Source organism: Coenobita brevimanus, chromosome 49 (assembly GCF_032717465.1).
Source record: "Coenobita brevimanus isolate Jiangsu-jjx chromosome 49, ASM3271746v2, whole genome shotgun sequence".
Classification (NCBI taxonomy): Eukaryota; Metazoa; Arthropoda; class Malacostraca; order Decapoda; family Coenobitidae; genus Coenobita; species Coenobita brevimanus.
The window spans coordinates 932459-942485 of NC_137002.1; the positions used below are offsets into that span (position 1 = coordinate 932459).

The 10027-nt window shown below is 47.6% G+C and overlaps 1 protein-coding gene and 1 non-coding gene across 2 annotated transcripts in view; both read left to right on the top strand.

Annotated features, from left to right (window-relative positions):
• Positions 1-10027, top strand: part of LOC145399443 (uncharacterized) — a 136420-nt gene that overhangs the window by 50200 nt on the left and 76193 nt on the right. The gene's annotated exons all lie outside the window — the stretch shown is intronic.
• TRNAD-GUC (transfer RNA aspartic acid (anticodon GUC)) lies at positions 9075-9146 on the top strand. The gene has a single exon. It is a non-coding gene; the product is annotated as a tRNA-Asp (tRNA).

The window sequence follows — 10027 nt, forward strand, 5'->3', positions numbered from 1 at the left end:
CCCTACGTTATATTCACTTAACATTATTTCCTTTCGCATTCACCCCTTTCTATTCCTGTGCAGTTTTTCCCTTACTTATACTTCCTTCCCTAATATTCTTTTCCTGTGCAGTTTCCTTTTTTTTTTAAATCACACTTTCTCTCGTTCTGTTTATTTTCTACTCCTATGCAATTCTCACTAATAATTATTGTACTTTTTCTTTATCCATACTTATCTATAAATTGTCTCAAGGGCCTTATCTAGGGGTAAATATTTCCATCCTAACCCCCCCCTTTTTTTACATATTCCTCTCCCTCTCTCTCTCTACCTACCTACCTAGCTACCTATCTATAATGTGTGTCAAAGGCCTTAATTAGGGACAGATATTTTCCTCCTACGCCCACCCTTTTTTACATATTCCTCTCTCTCTCCTCTCTCTCTCTCTCTATTGACTTTCACGTATCTCTCCCTCTACCCTCTCCTTCCCAAACTATTTATTATGCTTTTGTCAGTTTCATTTCTCTCGGGGGCTGCCCGTGGGAGGGGAGGGGCTGTTTCCCCCCCCCTCTCTCTCTCTCTCTCTCTCTCTCTCTCTCTCTATTGACTTTCACGTATCTCTCCCTCTACCCTCTCCTTCCCAAACTATTTATTATGCTTTTGTCAGTCTCATTTCTCTCGGGGGCTGCCCGTGGGAGGGGAGGGGCTGTTCCCCCCCCTCTCTCTCTCTCTCTCTCTCTCTCTCTCTCTCTCCTTAACATTCCACACATTTACTTAGCCTACGTCTCCCTCAATTGTCTTACTTGCTACTTCCTTCCACCCAATTTTCCTTCCCTGTTTACACACCTTCCTTTCCTTCAATTCTTCTCGTTTCATTCTTCATTCACAAGCACGTTTTCTCTGTTCATTCTGGTGTGTGTGTGTGTGTGTGTGTGTGTGTGTGTGTGTGTGTGTGTGTGTGTGTGTGTGTGTGTTTATCCCATTCTCGTTCATTATCTTACTTCCTCTTTCTCTTCCTTCTTCTCTCTCATTTTTTTTTTTTTTTTAACTTCCCTATCTCGTACTTAGCTCTTTCTTTTAACGAGTCTCTCTCTCTCTCTCTCTCTCTCTCTCTCTCTCTCACACACACACACACACACACACACACACACACACACAAACGCAAACCCCCCATACAAACCGATAAATAATTGTACAGTATATAAAGTTTGAGTATTCGTAAAAACTCCACGCGCTCTGCTACCCACATTTCAAGAACGAAGCTGTCACAGGATGGCAAACGTGGCCACAACACCCCCTCAGAGGACATCAATCTGGATCCAACTCGAAATGTATGCTATTGAACCTTCTATGGCTGCGTGTACACCGTTTTAAGAAGCTTTGGAAGGGTCTGGAGTTTTACCACATACATACATAGTTACATATATACATACAGACCTTTATGACATTGTACATACATACATACATACATTTTATTATATGCCTACATTTCATTACGTACATTTTTTTTTTTTTTAATAACAGAACGGAGGAAGGAAAACCCAATGAATAAAAAAATAATTAATCCATACACCAGATTACTTGTGTCCTCTGTTCATAAAATATCTGTAACAGTTTGACTTGAACAGCTGTGGGTTGAAATTTGGAGGGAAACAACTCTGGGGGAGTGGGTTCCAGAGGGATGCAGTTCGAGGAATGAAAGAATTCTCATAGGCAGAAGTTCTGCAATATGGCTGCGTGACATTCCAGTCATGAGCGCTACCAGATGCCCGTGTAGCACGAGGGAAGGCATGGAGAGGTGGCACACACACACACAGATAGATATAGATAGACAGACAGATAGATAAATAGATAGAGAGAGAGAATTACACCTCTCCTTAGTAACTCCCCCCCCTCCTGCTCTTCTGTCGACAAGGTGTTTAAAGAGCCGGACACGCCCCCCAGGACCCCCCCCTCCTCTCTAAGGTGAAAGAGAGGGGGAAGAGGGAGGAAAGGAGGAGAGGGAGAGGGGAAGAAATATAGGGGAAAGGTGGTTGGGGGAGAGAGAGAGAGAGAGAGAGAGAGAGAGATAAGAGGTGGGTGGGAGAGATAAGAGATAGAGGGAGGGATGTTGTGATAAGGGGTGGGGTGATAGGGAGAAACAAAGGAACAAACATTAACACAGTGAAGCCTTATGTCGTTGGGTAAAACACACACACACACACACACACACACACACACACACACACACACACACACACACACACACACAACAACAACACACATACACACACAACAAAACACACACACACACACCCAAACACACACACACACACACACACACACACACACACACACACACATACACACACACACACACACAAGGAGTTAAGGACAGAGCACACACATACACGGTTACATTCATACATACATACATATCGTACTGTATAGAGACTTACATAAACACACGCATCATTTCTCTCTCTCTCTCTCTCTCTCTCTCTCTCTCTCATAATCTGATACTGCACAAGCAACATATCTAAATTCCTTAAGTATACCACTGAGAGAGAGAGAGAGAGAGAGAGAGAGAGAGAGAGAGGGGGGGAGGGAGGGAGTGTGATGGATGCTGGAGGGAGGGAGGGAGGAAGAGAAGGAGCGAGATGGAGGGAGAAGAATGACCTCATATAGTCAAGGGAAGCGGGGAGAGAGAGAGAGAGAGAGAGAGAGAGAGAGAGAGAGAGAGAGAGAGAGAGAGAGAGAGCATACGAGGAGGAAACGAAGAAAAATGGAGGAGGAAACAGGAATATGGAAGAGAAAAGAGAGAGAGAGAGAGAGAGAGAGAGAGAGAGAGAGAGAGAGGAGCTAGAGTTCAAGGTTACGTCTGTTGCAGGTGCGTATAAGGGGAGGGGAGGGGAGGGGAGGGGAGGGGAGGGGAGGGGAGGGAGGAGAGGGGGGGAGAAAAGGAACTGCGTGTGTCAAGGTATCACTGCGAGTGGGGGGAGGGGGAGGGAGATGGGGTGGAGGAGGGAGAGGAGAGGGTAGGGGAAGAGGAAGGGGAGGGGGAAGAGGATAGGAGTGGATGGAAGAAACGTGTGTGTGTGTGTGTGTGTGTGTGTGTGTGTGTGTGTGTGTGTGTGTGTGTATCACTGCTGGGAGGGGAGGGGAGGTGAACAGGAGATGGGGAGAGGGAGGGAGGGTTGGAGGAGGGAAGGGGAAAGGAGAGGAAAAGAGAGAAGAATGATGAGATGAGAGGAGTGGGGAGGGGGGAGTGGGGAGGGGAGGGGGGCGATCAGGAGAGGGGAGAGGAGTAGGGGGAGTGGAGGGGGAGAAGGAAGAGGAGGAGGAGGAACACGCAAGCCTTAAAGTACCCCTGAAAGGAGGAGGAGGAGGAGGAGGAGGAGGAGGAGGGGAGAGAGAGAGAGAGAGAGAGAGAGAGAGAGAGAGAGAGAGAGAGAGAGAGAGAGAGAGAGAGTCCTTAAAGGGGAAGAGGAAGGGAGAAAAACTGAAGGAGAGAGGAGGGGGAGGGAAGGGGAGGGGGAGGAAGAAGCCTGGAGGGGAGGGAGGAGGCAACAGGTGTGAAGGGGAGGGGAGGAAGATTTGCTTGAGGGAGAGGGAGGAAAGGAGGGGGAGGGGGAGGGGGAGGGGGAAGAGATTTGGTTGAGGAAGGAGGGAGGGGAAAAGAGACCAGGAGGAGGGGAAAACGTCGCTGAAGAGGGAGGAGAGGGGGAGGGAAAGGAAGATGGAGAGAGAATGGGGAGAGGGGAGGAGAGAGATCTGTTTGAAAAAGGGGGAGAAGGGAGGGGGGAGGGAAATGGAAAAGGAGGAAGATTTGCTTATGGGAGGGGAGGGGAAGGTAGGGGAGGGGAGGGAGGGGAGTAAAATGAGATTTGGTTGAAGAACGAGGAGGTGGAGGGAGGGAGGGGAGGGAGAAGAGATTTGCTCAAGGAAGGGGTAGGGGAGGGAGAGAGATTTGCTTGAGGGAGGGGAGGTAAGTGACCTGGGGGTGGGGGAGGGGGGTGGGAGAGACGGAGGTGTGGAGAAGGAAAGTGGAGAGAGAGAGAGAGAAACAAGATGGAGAAAAAATGATGCAAGGAGGGGAGAAGGATGAAGGAAAGGGGGGTGGGGTATGGACTGAGGGGAGGGGAGGGAGTGTTCCGAGGGGAGTGGGGTTCAATGTACATCGAATGGGGAGGGGAGGGAGGGGGGAAGGGATGGGGGAGGGAAAGGAGGGGGAGAGAAGGATGAGAAGAGAAGGGATTAAGCGGAAGGGGAAGGGAGGAGGAGGAAGATTTAAGGGAGAAGAATATTTAAGAGAGAGGAATGGATGACGGAAGAGGGAATGAGAAATGGGGGAGGAGAGAGGGAAGAAAGGAAGAGAAGAGGTAGGGAACAAAGATGAATGGGGAAAGGGAGGAAGAGAAAGGGTGGAAAGAGAGGGAAGGAGGAGGAAGGGTAAGAGTAAGGGAAGGGTACGAGAAGGGGAGGGGGAAGAGTTAGGAAAGGGGAAGAGAAAGGAAGAAAGGAAGAGAAAGGGTGGAAAGAGAGGGAAGGAGGAGGAAGGGTAAGAGTGAGGAAAGGGTACGAGAGGGGGAGGGGGGAGGGGGAAGAGTTAGGGAAGGGGGAGAGAAAGGGAGGAAGAAAGATGAGGGCAGTGGGAAGGAGAAACAGATGAGCGACGGGAGATGGATGGGATGAAGGGAGGGAAAATAGGGAGGGAGAAGAAGGGAGGTAGGGAAGGGGAAGAGGGAAGGGGAAAACGGAGGGTAGGGAGCAATAAGAGGGGAAGTGGGGATGGGGAAAAGGGAAGGTAGGGAGGGGGAAGAGGGGGGAAAGTAGAGAGAGGGAAGAGGGGAGGTAGGGAGGGGGAAGAGAGGAGGATGAGATGGAAGGAAGATGAAGAGGAGGATGCTGGAGGGAAGAGGAGAGGAAGAGGAGGAGAGGGAGGGGGAAGGGGGGATGATGGGATGATACTTGAGAGGGGAGGGGAGGGGGGAGGGGAAAGGGGAGGGGGAGTTGCAAGGGAGTGTCTCTACGCAGGTCAATGTGTGCTTGAGGCTGTGTGCGTATGTGTTCCCCTGTATGTATGTAAGCATGTATGTGCTGGTTTGTCCTTGATCATTATATCCTAAAGCGTGTACGTATACTGTATGTATGTGTACCTGTGTGTGTATTTATGGATGTGTATGTATCCGTGTCTGTGTATGCGTGTGTATGTTTGCTTTGTGACTGTTTTTCGTGTATGTGCGTAAATATATGAATGTGTGCATGCGGCTGCCCTCTGTGTCTGCGTGTATGTGCATTTAAGTACGATCTGTGTGTGTATGTTTGCTGTGTCTGTTTTCATGTGTACCTAATGTAAGGGTTCTGCCCTCATGTGCACCTGTGAACGCATATGCACAGATGTAATCAATCTGTGTGTGTACGTGAGCGGATGTGCGCGTATTTGATTGCACCCTTCGTGTGTGTGTGTGTGTGTGTGTGTGTGTGTGGAGACTCGCTTTCTCGTGATGGTGATGATGCAAGCGATGAGGCATGTGTGTGCGTGAGCCTGTGTGCGTGCGTATGTGTGGGTGTATATTATTGAGTGCGTGTGTGTGTGTGTGTGTGTGTGTGTGTGTGTGGTGTGGGGATGTGTGCATACGTCTCATGTAAAGGTGTGTGTGTGTGTGTGTGTGTGTGTGTGTGTTGGAATGAATGTACGCCTTTCTTCCTACCCTCACTAACCCTCCCCTTGAAAAAAAAAAAAAAAACATTCACGGTAGCGACAAAATCTCGCTAAAATTAACCTTTCCAAAAATGACTTTGAATTTCCTGAAAAAAGCGATATAAATAACCATTAAAATTGACCTCAATAATAATAAATGAGGTAATTGGCGGAAATGGTGAGGAATACCCACCCCAAAAAATGGAGGAAATATTAAAAAGGGAGAGAAAGGGGAGGGGCAAAGTGCATTGTCCCTGTGACGTCATGGGGCGCTCGACCAATCAGGCGGCCCGTAGCAACCCAGCCAATCAAAAGGCGGCTTGCGTCCCGCCTAGCCAGGGGGACATAAACACAGCTCTTACGCCGCCTCTGTATTCCTCTATGTTTCTCTTCACAACCTACGCACACCAGCAATAAAGGAGTAAAGATGAGAAAAAGCTGAACAATATTAAAAGGATATATATATAGGACTTTTGTGGGGAAAATAAGGAAATAAAGAGAATAGGACAGTCAAAATCATGCCACGTTTCACCCCAACTCTCCTGTAATTCCTCTTCGCCTTTCCTCTTCATAACATACGCACAGACGGGTAATAATGATAATAATAATACGAAAGAAAATGAATAATTAGGAGTTTATTATACGTGTTTAGAAGTTAATTATAGCGGGTTTAATGGGTGAAGCGAGGAAATCAACACCGAAATCTTGAAATGGCTGGTTTCCGTGCCACGTCCCCATTTCCTTCCATACTTGGCTATCTCTCTTCCAATCGGCTTCTGACTATTCCCCCTCTCTCCCTCCCTCTCTTGCTTCCTTTCTTGCATCTGACAGTCTCTCTCTCTCTCTCTCTCTCTTTCTTTTCTTGAGTCTGACAATATCTCTCTTGCCTCCTTTCCTGCATCTGACAGTCTCCCTCTCTCTCTCTTGCTTCCTTTCTTACATCTGACAGTCTCCCTCTCTCTCTCTCTTGCTGCCTTTCTTACATCTGACAGTCTCTCTCTCTCCAGCTTAATAAAACCGTCTGAAGGTAGCCGAACACTAGAGATCATTGAAGCGAAGGGGTTAAACATTCAGTCCTTAAGCCTCTTGCCATGGATGCGTGTGACTCCAGAACCTTTTAAACATATGAAACAAATCTAACGCCACAAAACTTCACTCCTTTCACTCTAACTTGGCCCAAAACTGCCATCTCTCCATCCTGAATGCTGAGATCGAAGAACAGATTAACCTTAGAATACAATGCTAGTCACGAAGAGGTGCTGTGGGAAGAATAAAAGTCATCGTTATCTTTTTCTGTCCGTCAGCACTCAAAAGTACACCGCAAAAGGATGAAAATCTGGGCCAAGTGAAGGTGAAAGGCATATAACAGTAGTAGTAGTAGCAGCAGCAGTAGTAGTAGTAGTAGTAGTAGTAGTAACAAAAGTAGCAGTAATTGTAGTAGTAACAGCAGAAGCAGCAGTAATAGTAGTAGTAATAGCAGCAGTAGTGGTAGTAGTAGTAGTAGTTATAACAGTAGTAACAGCAGGCTCATCTGAATCGTGAACCCAGTGGACTAGAGGCTGAAATTGCCCTCATCCTGCAGTTCACCATCCTCCTTTCGGGAGATGTAGAAGTAAAAAGCCGTGGGAAGGAAAGCAAACAGACCAACAGCAACAGCCCTAATGGTCCTTTCGAGGCTGTGACAAAGACTATCCGTATATCTAAATGTTCGAGTTGAAGAGAAGGATAGTAAGGAGAGAGGGATAGTAAAGAGACTATGTGACGCTTACAAAGGCAGACGAAATGCTACGTTATATCAGTGCCACCACGTGAAGGCGCCCCTCTCCTGCACAGTGCGAGGTTAAGTGAAATTAATATGCAGTCGCCTATCCTTGTCTTATTTAGTGGATCCGAACCCAGGGTACACGATGCACCTAGATAATAACTGACCTCTGACCCGGTGGTGTGTGTGTGTGTGTGTGTGTGTGTGTGTGTGTGTGTGTGTGTGTGTGTGTGTGTGAGAGAGAGAGAGAGAGAGAGAGAGAGAGAGAGAATAGGTGCTGGTGTGTCTAAGCAGATCAGTGTTATGTATCTTGCTGTTTTTCTTGTTTTTCACATTGATTTTGTCACTAAATATATGATAATGAGAATAATGAGGATGAAAATGACGGTAGCAAGATTGATGATGATGATGGTGATAAAGGTAACAAGACTGACAGTGACGTTGATGATGATGATGATGATGATGAGACGAGGTAATTTCCCACTTCCAACAAAACATATATTTTCCGGATTCAAAATAAAGAGTGCTTCCTGTCCCGGGTTACAAGGAATTCTGAAATATGAAATGCGTTGCGGTACAAACTGAATGCTTTTGGAAATTGTCGGAAGTTACGTGGGTGGCTGTTGTAGATATGTTGATGCCATATTCTCGATATATCTTAGGGAGTATGGTTACACTCCACGTAACTTCACTGCCTCCATCCTCTCTCTCTCTCTCTCACACACACACACCTATATCCAGAAATTCCCTCCCCCTCCCCTCCCTCCCACACTCCCCTTCCCTTCCCCTCCTTCCTTTCTCTCATCTCTGCCACCACACACTTTCACTTCCCCTTCCCTTCTTCCCCTCTCATTCCCCTTTCCACTTATAATCCCCTCCACTTCTATCCCTCCTTCTGTTTCACTTGTCCTATCCTTCCCTTTCCTATCTAATCCCTCCCTCCTTTCCTTCCCCTCTCTCACTCGTCCTATCCTTCCCCTTCCTCTCTGACCTCTCCCCCACTTTCCCCCTCCCCTTCCCCCGTCCCCTACGACCTGTATGTGACCCGGACAGCTCACAACTTCACAACCCGGGTATAATGACCACCCGCCAGTCCAAATTGATTCCAAGACTAGCCACCCGTGAAAAGAAGGGGGGTTAAAATGGGGTGGGGGCGAAATTGGAATGGGTAGGGAGACGAATGGGATGGTGTGTGTGTGTGTGTGTGTGTGAGAGAGAGAGAGAGAGAGAGAGAGAGAGAGAGAGAGAGAGAGAGAGAGAGAGAGAGAGAGAGAGAGAGAGAGAGAGAGAATGAAATATAAGTGAAATGGGGGAAGTGTGAAAGGAAGTGTGGAAGGGGGGGGAGGAGAAAGATAGACACTTAAAGATGGAGGGGAACGAATGGAAAGGAGAGGGAGAAGGGAGGCAGTGGAAGTGAGGGCGGTAATAGTGGAAGTAGGTGGGAGAGAGGGAAATGGAGACTGGGAAGGAAAGGAGGAAGAAGGGTGGTAATGGGTAAATGTAGGGAAAAGCATGGGAAGGAGAAGGAGGGGGGAGATAAAGAATGAGTAAGAGAGGAGAGGGAGTGGGGGGGGGGAAAGACGGGAGAAATATAAGGGCGCGTCCACACGAGGGCATGTTTCATATTAAATTCATGCCACATTCAAGCTCCAGTCCTCGGTAGTATAGTGGTTAGTATCCCCGCCTGTCACGCGGGAGACCGGGGTTCGATTCCCCGCCGGGGAGGACGTGAAATTTTTTACTGGCGTTTACAAGGCACGGCTGGTGGAAATTCCGGTTCACAGACGTACCGTGGTTCGAATCCAAGACGCGACAGGTGGTTTTTGTATCAAGTAAATGCTGCAGTAGTAGTAGTGGTAGTAGTAGAAGTATTAGTAATGGATTAGTAGTAGTAGTAGCTCCAGCAGTAGTAGTAGTAATGGCAGAGAAAGTAGCAGCAGTAGTAACAGTAATAGTAGCAGTAGTAGTAGCTGCAGTAGTAATATTAATAGTTGCAGTAGTAGTAGTAGTATGTGTAGCCACAAGATCATCTGAAACGTGAACCCGGTGGACTGCTGACTGAGGATGCCCTTCCCGTGCAGTCCACCATCATCCTTTTCGGGGACAGGGAGGCAGTTGAAGAGGTCTTTTATAGCAGGGCAGAGGAGATGTTCGGTTACATCAGTGCCAGCACATGAAGGCGCCTCTCTCCAACAACGTGGGATAATAGGCGACAAATAAATAAATAAATACAATAAACACTCCCCCAAATCCACCATCCACACACCTGATGCCGGCAGGAAATAGTGAGAAGGACCACCATGCCTTTAAAAAATAAACAAAACAATGAAGGAATGGAAACTTTGAAGGGAAACTACAAAGGAAAATCCGTCCTACCCTACTATTATCCCTTTGCTTATACACAGGGAAGCCTTCACGTGTTGGCATGAATATAACCGGTCGGATCCACTGCTCAGTTATAGACAGGTAAATAGATAAACAGACGGATAGATACAGATAATGGATAGACTGATAGATGGAGAGATAGACCGATATAGATGTTTACAAATGTGCGTAGACTCGCTCCCTGTCCCCTGAAAGGATGATGGTGAGCTGTGAAATAAGGG